Source organism: Balaenoptera borealis, assembly GCF_965194805.1.
Source record: "Balaenoptera borealis genome assembly, chromosome: 5".
NCBI lineage: Eukaryota > Metazoa > Chordata > Mammalia > Artiodactyla > Balaenopteridae > Balaenoptera > Balaenoptera borealis.
The window spans coordinates 61,437,337-61,458,728 of NC_138862.1; the positions used below are offsets into that span (position 1 = coordinate 61,437,337).

The following is a 21,392-nucleotide window of genomic DNA, read 5'->3' on the forward strand; positions in this document are numbered from 1 at the left end:
CAAATGAGGGGAATATGTACAAAAGGGTAAGACCCTTGAAAATCTTAAGCCCTACTTGGTTAATTGAGCTTCTCACATCCAGGCTTCCTGTGGGGTTAATTAAGCATTGGTGAGTGCAGTAACCATAATATAAAATCTACTCAGATTTTCAAAAGTGTTTTGATAAAATTTCATAGCAAAAACTGTGCAAAGAAATTTTAAGTAAACATGGAAGTAGGAATAGTTCCACAAGCATAGAACTATCTTAAAAATAGGAAGTAAAGTGTGAAGTGTAGATGTGGAAAAGACAGGCAAGCATTTTTATAAACTTTGACTATGTAATTCAAAGTGATAGCTGCACATCCTTTAGAGTTCACTGTCCTCTTTAGGTAGTAAAATATCAAACCATAGCATCATGGAATCCTAAAGAGCTGGTATGGCTCCTCATATACTATAGATTAAGAAACTGAGATTCAAGGGGGATTAATAATTGCCTAATATTAAAACATAAACATCAGGAAGATTTTATAAGATGTACAAATTAGAACAAAAGTTACATATGAGTTCCCCTGTGGGCATGTGTTGAGTATTATTGGGTTGGCCAAAAAGTGCCTTCGGGTTTTAAGTAAAAATAAAAGACACATTTTTCATTTTCACCAAGAACTTTATTGAACAACGTATACTGAACAACGTATTCAATACGTTCCTTTTGTTCCACTACCTTCTGCCATTTTTCAGGCAACTTCATAATTCCATCTTCCCAAAACTTTTTATCTTTTTGAGCAAAGAACTGTTCCAGGTGCCTTTTACAGTCTGCCAGGGAACTGAAATTTTTTCCATTAAGAGAATTTTATAAAGACCTAACTAAATGGAAGTCCAAAGGTGTAATGTCTAGTGAATACAGCAGATGAATCAGAACTTCCCAGCCAAGCTGTAACAGTTTTTGCCTGGTCATCAAAGAAACACGCGGTCTTGCGGTATCCTGATGGAAGATTATGCATTTTCTGTTGATTAATTCTGGACACTTTTCGTCGAATGCTGCTTTCAGATGGTCTAATCGGGAGCAGTACTTGTTGGAATTAATCGTTTGGTTTTCCGGAAGGTGCTCATAATACAGGACTCCCTTCCAATCCCAACATATACACATCACCTTCTTTGGATGAACACTGGCCTTTACTGTGGTTGGTGGTGGTTCATTTCACTTGCCCCACGGTCTCTTCCATTCCACATTATTGCACAATATCCACTTTTGATCTCAATTTGTTTAAAAAACGGAACATTTTCATTACGTTTAAGTAGAGAATCGCATGCGGAAATACAGTCAAGAAGGTGTTTTTCGCTTAACTTACGTGGAACTCAAACATCAAAGTGATGAACATAACCAAGCTGGTGCAAATGATTTTCAACGCTTGATTTGGATATTTGGAGTATGTTGGCTATCTCCCACGTGGTATAATGTTGATCGTTCTCAATTAATGTCTCAATTTCATCGCTGTCAACTTCAACTGGTTTACCTGACTGTGGAGCATCATCCAGTGAGAAATCACCAGCACAAAGCTTCGCAAAACCACTTTTGACACATTTGATCAGTCACAGCACCTTCTCCATACACTGCACAAATCTTTTTTTTTTGCGTTTCAGTTGCGTTTTTACCTTTCTTGACGTAATAAAGCATAATATGCCGAAAATGTTGCTTTTTTTCTTCCATCTTCCATATTAAAATGGCTAAATAAAAATTCACCAATTTTGATGTCTTTTTTTAAATGCACACAGATATGACAGCTGTCACATATAATCTAAAAAAATTGTTTTGAATGAAGTTAAAGACAACTAAGTGCTACTAGAGCCATCTTACGGGAAAAAATGAACCTTTTGGCCAATCCAATACGTATTACTAGTAATAAAGAATACAAGACTATGTACTTAAAAACAACCTTTGAAACATGGTCCCCAAAAAAGGATCTTAAAAGAATTATAGTACATTCTCTGAAAACATCTCAATGTGTTGTGGCTATACAGATGCCAAAAATACTGGGCATCAATAGAAGCGCTTTGGATCCAGACTTGAGGATCTCCAACATTTAACAGCTAGTTTTTGGAGAAGATGGCTGCACAGGAAACATCAAGGGAGTAACAAGGGGCATAGGAAGAAAATCAAAAGAGCATGATGGCATGGAAAATAGGGCAGAAAGCATTTCACAAAGGAGAAAGTGGTCAGCAAGATGAAACGCTCAATGAGATCTCAATAAGAGTTACTTTGGTGAAGTGACAGAGGTCTCAGAAGCAGATGGGGTGAACTGATGAATGCATTGGTGAGGAAATGGAAATAGAGTATAAACATCTCTGGTGAAATTTGAGTGTAGATAGGGAAAAGAGAGAGGGCGGTAGCTAGCTGCATTTTCTATCTTTATAAATGATCCTTTCACTCACCAAATCCAGGAAGCTGGCTTATTCATGACTCCTCCACCATCCTCCATACCCACTTGATCTTTATGTGGTATGGATTATATTTCTACACTCTTGAATATATCATCTTATATTTATCTTCCAATGACTCACCAACGGTGATAGGATAAAATCCAATCTCCTTAGTACAGGATTTAGGGCCCTTTATAATCTGACCAACATTACCCATCCAGCCTTACTTCTTACTTCCACCCTAAGGTGCAGCCATACTAAACCAGTTGCCATTTCTGAATGAGCCAGGCTTTCTCATTCTTCTGGGCCTTCATGCGTACTATTACTTTTTCCTAGAATGTTCTCCCCCAATGCAACCACCCCCCGCCCCTGCCTGCCCTTCACCTATCAAACCTATTCATCTTTCAAATTTCCATTCGAATATGATCTTTGTAAATCTTTCCTTGCTCTCCTAAGTAGATTTTAATGTTCCCATAGTAACATTTTAGGCCCCTCTTAAGGTATTAATACTTATAGAATTCTTTTGTGTTTGAGACCCCAGCAGCCCATATAGGGTGTCTCCTGAGAGCATACACCCTAGACAAAGTATATCTCTTTGCTTTGCACAAAGTTAGCACTAATAATTTTTTTTTTTCTTTTAGTGAATGAAAGGATGTATTTGTTACCAAAGATGTGTTATACCAAAATACAACTAGCTTTAGTTTAGGTCATAGGTGGGATATATATAGTTGGCTACTAGAGGAAACTAGTGATTTATAAGTCAAAGGTGAATTTATTTCCTTGAAAACTTTATGTATTTGAAAATTAAGATGAATCACATTCTGCTGCAAAAGAAATTTCTTGAACCACTCTTCAATTTGGTGGCTGTCCTCAGTGACCTCAGCTTCTCTTCATTTAAAGCAAGAATTACCTAAAAAATGCACTGCATACCTGTAATATCCAGAGCACTAAAGAGGATATAAAGTTATAAATGATATATTGCCTGTTCCCACAGTTCATAATCTGGAGAGGATCTAAGACGAACAAATATATACTTCTTTGAAACACCTTCAAGTGCTATTTGGGCAATAAGTGCCTTATAAGTAGCAAAAAAGGTATATAGTGACCCTGTATAAAACGTATGGTTTCGTTAATGCCCCTAAAATGAGAAGACATTTCATTCTAGAGTTCAAACCCAAGGAATATCTTGAATCTCGACAAGGATGATCTCTCCTATTGTAAATAGGTTTTAAGTATCCCCCTACTTAGACTTAGCAGAATGGCCACAGATAAAATCACTTTGCCTATCTTTCTAGCATCCAATTAAAAATGTATAATAGAAAACATGAGAAATTAAAAAGAGACAAATAAATAATTTTTTAAAGGATTCAGTTTAAGTATTTCAAGGTACAAAACAGGTCCTATCCTATTGCTATGCAAGATAGATGGGTAATTAGGAGGAGTTTATTGATTTTTCGTGGCTCATTTAGAAAACTTGGCTTGTTTCACATGTATTTAAACACCAAACTTGGCAGCCTTTTTTTCTTCTTGAGGGTTTATGTGTTATTTTTCGGGGGGGTTTGCTTGTTTCTTCACTGAACCCCCAAACTTAGTCTCTGTTAACATAAAATAGGAAGATATGATGAGAGCAGAGGAAAATTCTGTGATTTAAAAATCTCTATTCTATTTTCTACATTTAAACTTCAAAAGATTAAAAGCAGCTTAATTATCAATTGGTCAAACTGTTTTCTAGTATTTTTGGCTCTCAGACAAGTGTCTATACAAATAATTGTCAACCTGGGGGAGGTTAATTTGAAAAGAAAAGACCCCACAAGTGGTAGTTTTGATCTCTACTTTCTCCACTTTGAGAATCACTGTTCTCCTTATTCAGGCAGCTGATGTATTGCAGCTGTAGTGATTCACCTATTTTCTTTTCAACAGTATTATTTTCACTCTATTGACTTAAAATTTTATCCTAAACTCTAGAAAAAATAAATATATGGCAACTGGTCAGTTTTTGAACATCCAGACCCCGTGATTTTAAGAAACAATTCAATATTACCCATAGTCAGGCTTTTTTCACCATAATTCCCAGTCACACCTATCATAAGCCTGGGAAGAACACCTCGAAAGAACTTACTTAGAGCTGTCCTTTTTTACATGGAAAAACAAAAAAAGGCATCTGGCTTGCAATAGGGCTATAGACCTTGCAAGTCTTCTGCATTTTGGTTTAATCAGAGATTTTCCAGAAGTCTAAAGATGATGATACATCTTTAAAAAAAATAAGAGAACCATACAGTTAACTTAGCTCTGTAAACCATGGGAAAAACAATTATCTTAAGAGATGCCTTATGGGGTCATTGTTTCACATGATAAAGCAAGGAGATTAGGGGGCCAAGACTCGGTTAGAAGTCTTGGATCATTCGAATTGTTCTAACTAATGATTCTTCTTCAAGGAAAAAATTGGGCTCCATTTCTGTTTTTAAAAATCCAGAGTGTCTGTAATAGTGTAACTAATGACAACCTTCCCGTTATTCTCACTTAAGAGGAAACCCTATAATAAGAGCTTCCCAAAATGTCAAATAATACTTGTCTCATAACAGGGCTTCTTTGTTCATTCACCATGTCTCTTTTGATACGCACAGATAATAAAAGTTCATGTAAAACTGAAGGTAATATAGAGCAGAAGCCAACACTAATTCTGTATAAATATGTCTGATTAATAAGAGTGCCATTGTTATGGTTACTTCGTAATGTCATGATTGTTACAAGAATGGAGGATAGAAGTACTCTTACTCTCGCTGTTTTTGTTCATCCTCTGTCATCCAACCAGTTTGTGAATTTTTCTTCAACGAGGGAAATGAAAGATAGACTTTGTCCATTAATTATTTCTGTTGCATTAGTTCATCTCATGAGCTGTGAAACTAGCTTTAAATTCAGGGGGAAAAAATTAGGGTTTTATTCTAAAATTAAACCTCGCATCCTCAAAAAAAACTGAATACATGCTCCAGGCTTAATTTCTAGGCTCCCTTTTCTACATGTACAACTACTATATCACTCCAACGATAAAATTTAGCATGATAGCACTAAGACATGGCTAGGAGCCTAACATGTTAAACCAAGGTTGTATTTGAGATTCAATCCCAAAAATTAGAAAAACCCCACCCTGTGAAGTAATAAGAAAGTCCAGAAGTGAGCATATGGTTCCTTATTGGAAAGGAAATAGAAAACAAGTAATAGATAATAGCACACATTCATGGCAAACAGACAGGCTCATAGATTTTGAAGATGTTATCTTAGGCTGGTAGATAAGTTTGTATTGTCATTACTTTGCTTTTCTCTTTAAATTCTTATCTCCCAGATCCTGGCCTCCCCCTTGGGGCAGCAGTATAATATAAAAACTTAACAGTTGATCTTAAACTTAGCTGACATTTTCACAACATACTCTTTAGATTGCACCCAAGAAGGAGATCATTAAACAGTAGCAGGAGACCAGTTACCAGACCATTTTGACTGAACAAATAACACTGTGCCTTCTTGCTGACAAATCAAACAATATTCATACAATCATTACAATCAATTTCATAAATAAAGAGCTATTAACAACTGGAGAAAAATAGGAAAGAAATTCTATTTCACCCAAGTTCCTGCATCCTCTCCTCAAAGCTCACAAAGTTTCAGCAGTGGAGGACGCTGTGCATGAGAAAAAATGGACTTGGTTGAACTGGAGTCTCCTGTGAAGCAGATTTTGTCAGTCAGAAGGCAAGGACACATTTCTGTGATTATTTCAGCCTATTTTTTTGTAGTAATTAGCCAGAGTTCCATTTTGCTGGGGCTGGCATCGCTCACAGCTCACTTATTTTTTTTTTTTTTTTTAATTTAGGCTTTTCTTTCCTTTTTATAAAGTAAATTTACATATTTTCAGTCTCTCAATCCCTTCTATGTTTTATTTATGAATATAGCCCTTCTTGATGGTAACTTTAATGTGAAAGTGGTAGTAATTAATGTCCCAGTCTGCTAGGTTAATCCCTTTCTACATTCTCTATAGAGAAGTTTAAGGTAAGTAACAGTTTACAGTAAATATTAGGTTTAATTATGCTTAATGAGAGTTACTGTCTATGTTTACTAACTGCATTTAGGTGTGTGGATCCTAGATGAATTTTCCCTTGGCCTCATTCTGATTTTTTAATAGTGCAACTGTGTACTGTATACTCAATGCTTAAATCTATAAAGCTGTTCCTGGAGAACAAAGCAGGGAAGGCACCTGTTTCAGTTAGGACACCATTAAATGAGTGCAGCCTTAACACAAATGCACCTTTCTTTGGGAAGGGAGGTATTATTTTATAATGCTTTCCAAACAGATCCATTTGAGAGGCTAATTATTGCCTAAATTTCAGATCCTGAGTAAGTCTATACATATAAAAAGCTGTTTCATACTAAGTACTATCATCACTAGTGGTTAGTATAAAATTATAGAGTATTAAACACTTCTAAGACTTTATTATATTAATCCTTCAATGTTATCATTTCAAATATTAAGATATAAAACTATTTTGACAAGTCACTGGTTTGGTCCCTCTTTTTTTTTTTGCCTAAAAAATGTCTTTTGTCTTATAATTGTATTTAAATTCATTGAAGCATATAGGACAAAACTTTTGTTTCCTTACTGAGCTATAACAATAAGCATCAAAACAAATACTCAGACCTAGAGGGAATCCTGTAGTAGTGATCCAAAGGAAATTTAGTATACTTATTTTTCTTAAAGGATTCCTTTTTGCTATGTTTGTGTTGTGGATAAATTTTGAGTAGAATTGAGTACTACAGTTAGTTTCTCTAAGTCTATTGATAGGCTAATCAATTCAATAAACATTTACTGAGAACATGGTCTGAGCTAAACACAAAAAATGAAGAAGGCATATTTCCTTCCCTCAAGAAGCTTACTGTCTGGGAAAGGAGACATACTTGGTGAAATAAAGAATTTGTTTACAATTAGTTTGAGAAATTTCTTGTCTTTTGAAAATTCTACCTTTAGTTAGTAATAACCTGACTTTACATTTGCTTTTAGGAAAAAAAAATAGAGGCAAACATTTCTTTAAAAACCACAAACTAATGGGCTTAAAAGGAAAATAATGCAATCCAAACTATATGCTTAATCAGAAAAAGACTTTCTACTGCTTAGATCCTGTTTTAAACGTATTTTAGAAATAACTAAACACATGGCCTATGATAAGTATTTGCCTCTTTCTGGAAAATTAATTTCCCCTTTTGGGGTTTCTATAAAGTTAAATGTTTTTTGTTTTTTTTTTTAAATCTTAAAGTAGCACACTCAAACATACAAGGGAAATATATTTTGTAGGAAAAAATTTTAGGAACAATACATTGGATCCTTTAAGAGTCACTTTTCTTAAGAGGTCTTTATTTTCAACGTCATCATCTAAATTATTAACTTTTCATATGAAATACATCATGCTAACAGCAGCCTAGAGAAGAATTTGAACAAAACCAAATTATCCATTTCTAAAATACTTGAAATACAAAGGGATGGTTATGTACTTCTAAGAATAATATTCAGATGTTTTTAAGTAATCATCTCTCCCTAATATTTTAGATTTAATTTTATGAATTTAGCAACAAAGAACATGGTTTAGTACAAAATGAGAAAAATTGCTTTAAAAGTGAAGAAATCATCTAAATATTATTAGATTTTTATTAAATAGCAACAGAAAACTGTATGCTGAACTACTGTCAGATATATGCATATCTTCTTTTTATCCAATAAAAAAACACTAAATTCCTCCATTTCAAATACTGAGGATACCAGCAAAGTGTTCACACATCTGGACGTCTTTCTGCACTTACCTAAACTGACCTTCCTGCTATGTACTTTCCATCTCAGTACCTTGAGCTATGCACATTTGCGAAAACCACTTGACCAGTTTATATTCTCCTTCATCATGCTACATTGAACCATCTTGAGAACTTTCAAATTACTGACAGACACTGAGCATTCATAGGCACCAAGTTCTCTATCCCTGCTCAGCAAAATAAAAAAAGGGAAAAAACCTAGAATCAAATAGTAATAAAGTCCCTCTCACCCTGATAAACATCATTTAAAAAGTCAGTCTCATCCTGACACCAGTTATATAAAACAAGTATTATCTTAGTGTTAACTCACAGGTTATTATATAAAAATTTCTATAGTTATGTATAACAGGCTTAATATATAAATATGCATAAATATATTTGAATATAGCATGCATATCCAAGCCAGCTATTTATTATACTTGAATGTACATATTATACATATATATTTTTTTACATGTAAACATTTATTCCTGAAATTTAAAGGGAAAATACTTAAACTATTTTCATAACACAAGTTCTAACTGAAATAAAATGTCCTTTAAAAACTGTAATTAATGGATGCTGTGTCACACAGTGAACCAAAGGGTCAAACCTTATAATTCACAGTTTGAGAGGTCATAGCTTAAATTATAACTTTAAAAAACTGATTATCTGTGAGTAATTTGACAAATCCATCTAATATACTCTGAATGCATATAAAGTCTTTTTGAGAGTAAAAAGAATGTATGTCCAAGTGGACAGCTGATGGAGGAAATGGCCTTTTTACTGAACAAGGCTGAAGTCCAGCATAATGACTTGGAATGCCTTTGAATGAGCATGCAAGGCTGGAAGGCCAAACAATACACACATCCAACGGGAGCATAATGAACAATCTAATCGGAAGACAAAAATATTCCACACATATGTCCAAAGAGAAGAAGGAAAAAATATACATTTCCATCACCTGCTCTTTCATCACTGCTACTACTAATTCACAGATAAACTCAAACTCTGGACCATTAATAAACAATCTTTAAAGAAATAATTTTTGTTTTTTAAAAATACTAGAAATTCCCATGACTTTTCAATCTGAGATTGAAAATACTTATGGAAGTCACCTATATCATATATAGTAAACCAGATTTATAAAATTGTTTTCTTTATGACTTACCTTGAAAGCAAATATTGTTTCACCTATCTTCATCCCAAGGCCACCCACCCCTCAAGACATAATCTGAAATAATTTTGCCAGCCTGCATTTTTTAGATCCAGAAGTAAACCTCTATTAAGGAGGTAGTCCATTGAAGATAATTCCTCCATTATAGACCAAACTTCTTAACTCATGCCAGAATTAAGAAGTCCAGAAAAATGTCATTTAGTTATATGTCTATGTTATAATATTTACTTATATGTGTATTTTATTTTCTTCTTAGTCCTTCTTTCTTATCAGTTCCCCAAAGAGGAAAGACTATGTCTCATTTTTTCAACAGTTATATCTTAACCCCTAGGAAGTTCCTGGCACAGAGCAGCTATTCAATAAATATTTGCTGGAGGACGGAAAGAAGGAAGAGAAGGAAGGCAGGAGGTCTATAGTTAGTTAATCTCTTCTAGCATTATTTATGTGATTGTAGGAAGAAAAATTTGGAAAAAAGTGTACACTTTATTTAGTCAGTTTACCTACCCAGCAATTCACTGACCCATGCATCTATTCTAGAAACTAAAAAGATTTAAAACAGCTTCCAAAAGTGCATATTACAAGATAAAATAAATTAAAATGGATGAAAAATAAAAAGGATGGAAATTAGAGTGGGAAATAAGATGTTTATGTATGTATACATGTAAAGACAATTAAATCACAGGAAAGGAAGGGAATTTGCTTTCTTAATGTCTTCAGTTTAAATCTTATTATAACCACTTATTATAATGCTCTTATTACAACAAAACACTAAGAGATATTTATCAGTTCCTCACGTGGCCATGTACTACAGCAAACATTACATAACCAGGTTTCTTATATCATAAGCCATAGAGTCTATTGTCAATTATAATAAAGTGTAATGAGTAAGTTATAACAGTAAAAACATAGATTTTTGTGAGAGAGCAAAGAATTCTTCTCTGAACCAGAAAAAATGCTTGCCTGGTAACTGCTTTACTTTGATGCTACTATGTCCTGTTACATGTATCAGAAAGGAGACTTTTGTAAACACTGTTGGCTCTTGATGCGCAGGGAAATACATGCACTCAAATGTTACTAGTACAAAGGAAATCTGAACATGTAAATTATTATATCATAAGAAAACATATTTGAAAAACAGTCTGTTTCTTATAAGTGAAAGCCAAACTCTGATTCCACTTAGCCTGGTAATGTTTCTGTCATTCCCTTGGACCAGCCCACACATACTGGGCTCTTGATAGGTCCTGGGCTCGACCATCTGGCCCTTTATTTACTTAATTCTTTTTTAACACTGACAAGTGTATTAGTAACACTTCCTTGATCACTGGTAAATATAGAACCACCACACAACTAAGATTTTCCCTAATTCTGAAAGTCACTAATTAGTTGTGGGTAGGGGTTGGGGAGTATTACAAAGATATGTTGAGCAGTACTACAATAAGTAATCTAATTCCCAAGAAGAAAGCATGTTAATCTGCTTCCCACTTCATTAGAGGAATAAAAAAACATCTTGTCATCACTAAAGGATACAAAAAGAGACCTGGATATTTGGGGGAGTGGTAGATAGGGAGGAAGAATGAATGCAGCATTTAGTCAAGAAACACAAGTGCCCTACACATCTTGGACAATGATCATGGTTTTTCTTGGTATCTTTTGATTGCTCTATTTATCAGTGTGTTTCATGAGCATACTTTATTCAATTAACATAAACACAAGCTTCCAGAGGAAACAAATATGGTAAATGAATCCTATTTAATAGAACTGATCATTCTACTGGTACTTAAGTTATGCATTAAGCAACTTTGGAAGCTGCATTAATATTTCCAAACCAGTAAAGTCTCGATTACTTGACCTTGCAGAATAAAATACTGTAGGTTTAAAGGAGAGAATACAGTTTCCAAAGGTGCTAATAAGTCATTTAGAGAGAAGATATGGTCTAATTATAAGTACTAAAACTGGAAATTTATGTATTTTAAGTCCATTAGAAAACATATTTATTTTTAGGTGTTTTTTTTTTTTTCTGTTGAATGAGAGATAGTCTAACACTGTTTAATTTCCTATAAGGTTTAGATTCTTCAAAGAACATCAGCTGATTGTTGTCTGTGTTAACTCAAGCATCAAGTTTAAAATATCATAACTCAACTCCCTGAAGCTAAAGATTTTAACTGTGTAAGTTTGGATCAGTTGTCCTCATTTCTAGGATCAAACAACATAACACCAAGCAAAAGCCTTTAAGAGACTATTTTGGGTTTCAGTCTATCTCCTTTGTTCGTTTTGGGGAAAGGATGATGTTCTCTTTGTATTTACCCCAAATAACTATAATCTCAACTAAAAACTTATAAAACTGTGGATTGTGAGGTAGGTGTAAGTATTTCCAAATCTTATAACTAATGAATAAAATTTAATTGGCTCATATGCAGAAGTAAATTGATGAGAGGTTGAAGAATAGAATAAACAAGAGGGGGAAAAGCACATTGTTTGCTATGTAATTTAAGAACTGTCAGAGAACTGGGGCATGTCTTATTTACTGGTATATGAAAAAAAGAAGAATGAATGCTTTTGCATACAAATAAATGCAGGTATAGAAACATAACAGAAGCTTTGTGTTACAGTGGAACTTAAACTCCTCTGGGCAGTGATCAGCTAAGAAGGAACAGAGACAGTTACAACGCAGTGATAACTAGCTGACAGATTTATTATTCATGGCAGGTATGTAAGCAGTCAAGGCAGAGATGTTGGTGGCCTCTCCTCATCAAGTAGCTTTGCCAGTACAGATTGGATGCCTGGAACCAGGCAAGACACAGAAACAATAAAACCTAGAGCCAGCTAAGGGAAGATTCAGCACAATCCATCTCCAATTTTAAACACGACTAGAAATCTCCACTGAAGAATGTTTTTCCCTTGGGATTGGCATATATTGTATTTACAGGATATTGACCAACACTCCTCTCTATTTATCTTACTGTGCTTAGCAACATACCTGAAACACCTACCCAGAAGTTCCCAGTATATTACAGAAAAAAGTGATTTTAACATTAGTTGGCAAAAATTTCTGTTGATAGGTATGTCATTACATGAACAGATGGTCAAAGTGAGTCCATTTCACTGACAGTATATTACGTGGGTCTTTTTATCTCTGAACAACCAAACCAAGCAAAAGCACAGCACAGAAGAGGTCATTGTGCCTTCCCACATTTGGTTGGCAGCTTTATCTTTGAAACATGAAAATAAAACTAACATGGACTATAATCCTCCATAGTACCATTTCTGTATAACATGTAATAGAATATGTAAGTATTCATATTTAAAAATCATCCTGATATTTGTGAAGATGGAAAAATACAAGGGATATTTTTTATCTTTCAACTCCATGATCTGCAGTAAAAGGAGAAAAAATAAAGGTCATATTTCCTATTCTTCAGTTTTTTATCTAACCAACTGTTCATAAGAAGAAAGCAAGTTACAATTCTTTATTGGTATTCAGGTCTTTTAATGAAAGCTCAGGAAAAATATATTTAAAAAAAACAAATCTCCATAAAAAATTTATTTTCCTTAGATTATTTTTACTTAATAATTTTAAAATATAACAGCTGAAATATTCATAACCAAATGAATTAATAGTGTAGCAGATATCCAATCACCAATTACTACATTTTACACCATGAGATCTCTTGAAATACACACACACACACACACACATATACACACACACACACAGACACACACTACTATTTGGATTCTTAGTATGATAGCTTCATCAATATAACCAACCCAAAATATAGTTTACCTTGATTTTGTAAAATAAAAATAAATAATATTATGAAGCAAAAGAAAAACTAAAAATGTATGTATATCTATAACAGCTAGCAGTCAAAACAACAGCTGAAAATCACACTGCTAAAACGCATCTACACATGTGGCTGTGAAAACTTAAGTGCAAGGAAAATTCTGGTTACCTACCTTCAAAAGGAGCTGATGAAGTATGAGATTTAAGAGTACATCTTTAGTACTTCTGTACCTTAAAATATTGCCGAGTATTAATTTTTCATCAAGTTGTCATTTTCTCTGACATTTGGTTTTATTAATCAAGGCATTTATCATTAATTTGTAGAAAATATCATAATTAAGCCAAATAAAATAAAATCCTTAAAAGGTTAAAATTAGAAAGCAGGTGAATGAGAACTTTGACATTACCCTGTTGACATACAGGAGTTTTTTGAAAGTATGGGAATCAAGTTTTTGCAGTGAGTTTGGTGCCTCAATCTTAGGGCTGGCTGGTTTTTTAAAATGTTATAAAGATTTGATTTAAAGCTCTCTGACAGTTTTGACATTCAGGTGAAAGTACTGCTGCTGCATTTGGAACAATTTGCATATCCCACTGCTAAACGGAATGTTTGAGGTGTGCACTGGTGTAAAGAAATTAAAAACAAGCTATCACACATGCTTAAGTGTATGTATTCACAAAACTGATGGTTGGATCACACCACCCCATCTCCCTCCAATGTAATCTGTGATTTACTCTTCTATAATAAATTACCCTACCATGTTATTCTCGCTGGAAGATCTAACCATGCATGTAAGAAGCAAAGTAATTACAGTCCCCTCTTGTTTCAGAAACCTTCTTCAATCCCTATGAGCTCTTTATACACAATGCAGCAACACAAGTCTATTGTAAACTTCTTGCCTGAAATTCTGGATTTCTGACTATGAGTCGCCATTAAATCTTGTCTGCACAGTTTCACTGTCCCCCAAAAATGCATTTTTATTTCTAATAGTTAGTTGTAAAGCTCTTGCTGAAGAGGAATTGGTACTGACTTTTTGACTTTGAGCCAATGTGTCTATTTAAGAAAAGGGCAAGGTATAAAATCAGAAGAGTTCCAAACTGATTTAAAAAACAGGGGAGGGGCCATAATACATTCCCAAATAGAAGGATCAAGGGGTATATAGCAACACCCAATTAGGGTGACATCTTCTGAGATGACACAAGGTTTCTTCTTTTTTTGACTTATAATTTCAGATTGTTTTAGGTAGACATAGAAAATTTTATTTAACGTGCTAAAGGGCAATAAAGAAAAGACCTGAGGCAGTAAACCCAAGGCCTTTAAAATTATGAAACTTTCCAGGAAGATAAAAACCTATTGAAGAAAATATCATTGGATATTACCTTTAGTCTTCAGAGTCTCAAAGGGCAATTCTTAACACTTCTTTTTGTGTGACTGTAAAAGAGAAATACTTAAACTTAGTAATCTGCCAAGGAAACAATTTACATTTCCACAATACCTTTATGACTAGTCATGAGAAGTAGGTAGTTGAGTTTGTGTATGCCAACTAATATCTACAGTTTTTTGTTTGTTTTGTTTTGTTTCGGCCACGCCATGCAGCACATAGGATCTTAGTTCCCTGACCAGGGATCGAACCCAAGCCCCCTGCACTGGAAGTGTGGAGTCTTAACCACTGGACCACCAGGGAAGCTCCAATATCTATAGTTTTAAAAAGAAAAATAAAGGCTAACACATTAATTTGTCTATGTGCAGAACAATACTCAGTAAAATATGGCATGAATTTACAATTTAAAACACTGTGTGTACAGGGTTTAGATGGAGAACAGAATATTTATTATAGTATTATTAGAAGCTTTATTAATTTACACAAACAGATGTTTTTACATTTATATTTTTTAAATTAAAAAAACTGATCTAAAAAAACCCACTAATCTCCAATAGTCTTTATTACATTTATTTGTTTATTCTTAATTACCAGAGATTTTGCCAAGATCTACTACCCATAATACACTGGTAAGCACTGGTAAGTTAGGAAGTATACAAAGATAAAATACAAGCCCTGTCCTCAAAATATGAGTGAGGTTGGAGAGATTTTCATAAAAAAGATAATCTAAAGAGAATAAAAAGTAAATGGGTGGAAAGAAACAGGGAGTAGAGGGTAACATGCTCAACAGAGCTTGAACCGGTCTTTAGTACCTAATGCACTGATATTAGAACATGGCTTTATGTTCCCTGTCTCAGCAAGCAAGGCTAATAGGAGGGTCCTACTCAGATTTGGAGGCAGGGATGTCAAACAAATGGATCAGTCACTTTTAAACTATCTTCTGACCAAATGCCTTTGATAGTATAGAATGAAAACTAGGACTGGGAGCAGTAAAGCAGGCAGGATGCTGAGGTGACTTTAAAGCCAATTTGGTGAGTTAAAATATAAAAAGATTTAACTAGAAACAACTCTCCTATTAAAAATTGAGTTTGATATTGTATGTCCTCGGAAAGCGATCTCTCTAAATTTGCTATGAAATCTCATTGAGGACCTTGATGTCATATTTACTAATAATCTCCAGAGATTCAGCCATTCATAATCTCAAAAGCAGTTTTACTAATGGAAATGCGCATATAAACATAAGCCAATCCTGTAAACGAGTACATCTACCGTAAAAGTTCTATTAAAATGAAGACGGTCTAAGGGTTTTAACTGACTAGATCTTTAAGATGCAGAAACAAAGGGAAAACAAAGACTCAAACAACAAACCATACCAGCGATCCTGAGCTTATGCTGTACTAATAAATAAATGGGATCCAGAAAAGGAAGGTGATAGTTCTACTATAGTCAGGGTACCTGAGTAATACTACACTTACTCTGCAACATCAACTTTAGAAGAGGCTCTGAAAATTAGAATCTGCTAGGAGGAGTGAGATAATAACCATTAATCATGGATAAACAGAGGATAACTAGGAATGGAAAAGAAAAAAAAATGTTCAGGTTGTAGGGATGAGGTGGGGAAGGATACTTTGGAGGAAATTAATTTGGCCATTACATGATATTTTATAAAAGTAATTTTTATTATTTATTGTCTGTCTTCCCTCCTAGAATGGAAGGGCCATGAGATCAGGCCCTGTCTCTTTCACTGTATCCCCCATTTATATGAATAGTGTCTGCTACATAGTAGGAGATCAATGAATATTTATTGAAGGAAAGAATCAACAGCCTGACCAACCTATGAAAAGGCACTAAGTCTATATCTATTTACAGATGAAACAATTTAAGCTTAAAGAAGTTAAATGTTATAAACTTTGACCTTTTGCAACTGCAAACTTCTACAACCCATTTTTCATAGTCTTTCACTCAATATTCATTCTAGCAGGGGAAACAAACAATAAGCAAATAAATCATTAAACCAATAATGTCCTATAATTAATACTATGAGGACAAATAAAGCAAGGTAATAGCATTGAGAGTTACATGGGCTGATATTTTAGATAGGTCTGGACAGAAAATCTTCTCAGAGAAGGCGACAATAAGAAAATTCCTGAGCGAAGTAAGGAAAAGAGTCAAAAAAAAAAAAAAATATCTGGGGCTATATGGGCTGTTATAAGGATTAAAAGAGATACACACTACCTTTCTTAGTATCGTGGCTTGCAAACAGTACTCTCAATAACTATTATTTTATTACGTTGCTATTATTTTTATAAATGGTGAACTCCCCCACTAGATTATAAATTTGTCAAAGACATCCATTTTTCTTTCCCTACAGCTCCTTAAATAGTGCCTAGAAAGAATTCAATAAACATTTATAAAATTGAAAATATGAAGACACAATTATCAGTTCAGTAATTAGAAAAACAGACCATATGAATATGAGACAGTTACCGTATTTCATATGCCTAAATCAATCTAATTCTGTTAAATCAATATCACTTAATAATTAATCATTTATGGATTAAAAAGAAAGGAAAAAGGGAAAATATATAAAATGGTTAGAGTCAATAAGTCATAGATAAAAAAAGAGTAAGAAATAATCAGAAAAAAATGAAGGTATTGATACTAGCCCACTATCTTGACCATTCACACGCTCTTTGTCTGCCTCCATCAGATTAATACATGTTTCTAGCGCAAGAACCCTACAGCGCAGGCAGCTGATTCATTTATGTGTTCCTAATACAAGCACAGGGCCTGGTGTATAGTGAACAGTCAATAAATCTTTGTCGAACTGAATTGAACTAAAATTATTTTTAGTAGTTCTGATGTTTTAAAGCTAGTTTAATTTTTTTAAGTGATAAAATAGAATAGGAGATTACAATAAAAAAAATAACAAGTATTAGGTATTGGCTCTGCAGCAAAGAAGTAGAAAACAAGGTTAGCTTTTACCAAAGACTGAAATATAAGTGACAGTGTGATAACTGTCATTGGAAGAGACAGATCTGTAGAACAGACCATAGGGACTTCAGTATGGGGTAAATATTACAGGTTGCATTTCCAGAGTGTTGAGATAGTTGACTCATTAAATGACCAAAAAAAAAAAATTGTTCCCTACCTTTGCCATGCACCAAAACAAAAATCAGATTGATATATCTGAATACAGTAAGTAAAATAATCAAAGCGCTTTAAGAAAACTTATGTATATAATTTTCTGAACTCCAAGGTAAGAAGGCCTTTTGAAGCACATAAGTAATAGTATATAACATAAGCACAAAGATTTATGAATTTGACTACTTAAAATTAAAACTTTTATAAATCCAAAAGTATCTTGAACAAAATTAAGATGTCTACAACAAATAAAGACAAATATTTTTAACTTATATGATATTCATAGTGTTAATAGTCTTTATCTAGAAAGAAAGAAAGAAAGAAAGAAAGAAAGAAAGAAAGAAAGAAAGAAAGAAAATATCTCAGTTTTTCAAATGAACAAGTAATTCACAACAGAAAAAACTTAAGATATATATGAAACAATATTAATCTGTAATTGCAATGAAAGAAATGCAAATTAAAATAACTTAAATACTCCATAATAGTGAACTGGTCAAATAAATTTTATGTGATATAATGATAAGCTTCCATTAAATAAGGCAAGTAAAAATTTATAATACACCATTAAGCTCAAAATTCAGGTTGTAAAATGGTAATGATATTAAGATAGCAATTTTTAATAATTTGTGTATATATAATATATATAAACTATGCAAATTTTTGGTCATATGCATATATAAATGTTGATCTATATGTATGTGTGAGTACATATGTATTAGAAAAAAATATATGTATTATAAAAAGCATGTAAGCACCTATATACTAAATTATTCCCAGTACTTATCTCAGATATTAAGATATAATAGGTATTTTTCTTTTTACAATTTCCTTCCAAATATTCTACAATACATACAAATTACTTTTCATAAAGACAAAAAAGCACTAAAACAAGACACTTAGTCTATGGTGCAGAAAAAAAATTAGATGATATATCATTAGATTTCCTGAATGTTAAGAAAGCCATTTGAAAATGTCTATCTGTCCTATTTTTGGTGAAGGCCACCTCCATTAACTGCATAGATTTTTAAAAAAGAGGTAAAGAAGGGAAGAAGATGGAGTGAGGGAGGGAAGAAATAGAACAACAAAGCAAAAAAAAGAAAGTAAAAGGAAAGAAAAATAAGATTTGTTAAAAAAAAAAATAAAACAGCAATCACACATAATGGTACCTATTAGATTCCTAGAAGCCAAATTTTAATTGTCCACATATTTGATCAAATTTTCAAAGAAAGGCACAGCCTGGAATGTAGAAAATTTAAGAGGTTTGAGGTTATATTTATACAGTAAGCATACTATTATAAGAGAAAACAGATAAAACATGTATCAATTTCAGCAATAGGACCACTACAGAGAGACAAACAAAATTCGCCATGAGAACAAATGAAGCATCAGTTTTAGAGGTAGGAGGAGTATAATTTCAAATAAGTAAAAATTCAAACTAAGCAAATGACAGGCTGGGACAAAATGAATAGAAACTGTTAAAGACTATTTGTTATCAATAATTACAGAAAACGTCTTCATCATTAAATAAAGATTTAAATACAAACTTTGGTTGTATCTGATCAAAGATGTCAAATGAAAACCAATTTACAATCCTTAAAGAACATCAGAAAGAAAGAACCTGTACATACATGGTCAAGAGGATAAGACATATTCTAAGACTAGAAAAGACTAATTTAGTTCTAGTTCATCCATAATGGTGCTTCTGAAGGTGGAGGTATTCATTCTGGCTTTGGGTATTATCAAAGTTTTTGAAACACCAGAGAAATCTGATAAGTTCTACGGTAGACTTCTCTAAGAATCCATAAAAGTGACCTGGCTAAACCCTACACTAAAGCCATCCAAAATCAAATCAAATTCCACTGAGCCAGAGCTCTAGGGCAAGAGAAGACCATTCACTTGACTCAATTATCCTTTCTGTTAGGTATTTCAGTTTCCCTTCCAAATAGAGGGGAAAAGTTCAGAAAGATTATGTACTAAATACTGCCTTTAACCCTAAAATCCAATCAATTCCTTTTTTTTTCTCACTTGTCTCTTTAACAGTAACCCAAGCCATTTCCTTTATAATGTGCAGCTTTACTCAGTTTATTTTTATTTCCCAATAGCAGAATGCCTTAAATAAAATCTTAAAAACCAACACACCAACAAATAAATAAATTAAAACACCATGACTATAAAAAGTACATAGTCTAACCTGCTTAATTATTAACAGGTAAACAGAATGCATTTCTGAATTATTTACTTAATCTCCTTCAATTAAAAACTTTAAATAAAGTTTTTGAGCTTGGAATGTGTACCCTTTCTGAGGATCCATAAAACAATTATTTAAAAATATTCTATTAAGACATTTTAATAAAAGCAACTAAAAACACCAAAGTAAATGTGAATTTAAACATTTGCATAAGTGCATAAGAAATACAACACATTTTTAAGATTTCAGAGTTCAGTAAAATTCCCTTTCTTCCAACCTCCCCTTGTCCTCTTTCAGATACTTTATTCCACAGTGCCTTTGGACAGAATGAGTAGAAATATTCTGTACTAAATTATATTAAAGAGATTGATACAATAATGGTTTTGAAGCAAGCATTTATATAATGCTTTTACTCCTAAGCATATCATAAGAAACATACAATTATGAAACTATTGCAAATGTTAATAATTCTGAAACTAGGACAAGAAAGAATGAACAGTAGACAATAATCACCATTTTCTCTGGACAAAATACCAACTCAGCTAATATACTGAAGAATGATTGCTGCTTGACATAAGTAAGCATTGATTACCTGAAATGCTGGCTAATTAAATTTTCTGGCTAGCTAAGTGTTCACCAGGGAGAATAAAATTTTCATTTTGATCCTTTTAACTAAAAACCTAAAATATACTATTCGATTTTTCTGCCTTGGTATATAGGGTATTATATTTTTATCTTCACTGAAGACAAAAAATTTATATTGTTTCAGAGGATGGTTCTTACTCTTCTGGGGGATCATAATTCTCTCTGAGAAGATGATAAAAACCAAGAATCTCTTTCTCTAGGAAAGTGTACATGTTCACAAAATTTTGAATAAAATTTCCAGGAGTCCACGAACCCACGTAAAGACCACTTGTCTTCTAATTTTACAGAATTCTAAGTAGGTAGACATAGGAGACTGTACTGACTACACAGTGATCTCAAGACATAACAAGGATGTTTAAAGTTGCTTTTTGAAGACGCCCCTAATAAGGAACTATCACCTTATGATTTGTCTCTTTTTTTTTCAAAAAGAGGGGTATAAAAACAATTCTGTTTAATTTAACCTTAATCTAAATGTTAAATAATGTCTCCTTTTAGGACAATTGTACTACCATTGCTTTGAGTTTTAAAACAAAATAGTGCTGTTTTCAAATCATTCCACATTCTAGAAGTGGCAACAATTTTCTTATACATTTGTAACTCTTAGAGAAGGCAGGGTCAGAGAGAGAGCTACTTAATTTTTACCTTTACTTCTAAAGATTATCAGAAAATAGCAAATACATAAGCATTTCCTGTATTCAGGTTTTGTTCTAAGTACTTTTATGTATACTTACTTAATGTAAAATTAAAAAACAAAAAAACTCTAAGAGGTAGTTACCTCAAAATCAGATATCATTATCCCTATTTTATTGATGTGTAAACTGAAGCACAAACAGATTAGGAACTTTGCCAAAGATC

At 33.1% G+C, this 21,392-nt stretch overlaps 1 protein-coding gene across 1 annotated transcript in view; it reads right to left on the bottom strand.

Moving 5' to 3' along the window:
* Window positions 1-21,392, bottom strand: part of ZBTB20 (zinc finger and BTB domain containing 20) — a 799,945-nt gene that overhangs the window by 603,731 nt on the left and 174,822 nt on the right. The window contains exon 5 of the mRNA XM_082394692.1: window positions 14,559-14,610. The gene's annotated coding sequence lies outside the window, so the exon portion shown is untranslated. The remainder of the gene's footprint in view (window positions 1-14,558; window positions 14,611-21,392) is intronic.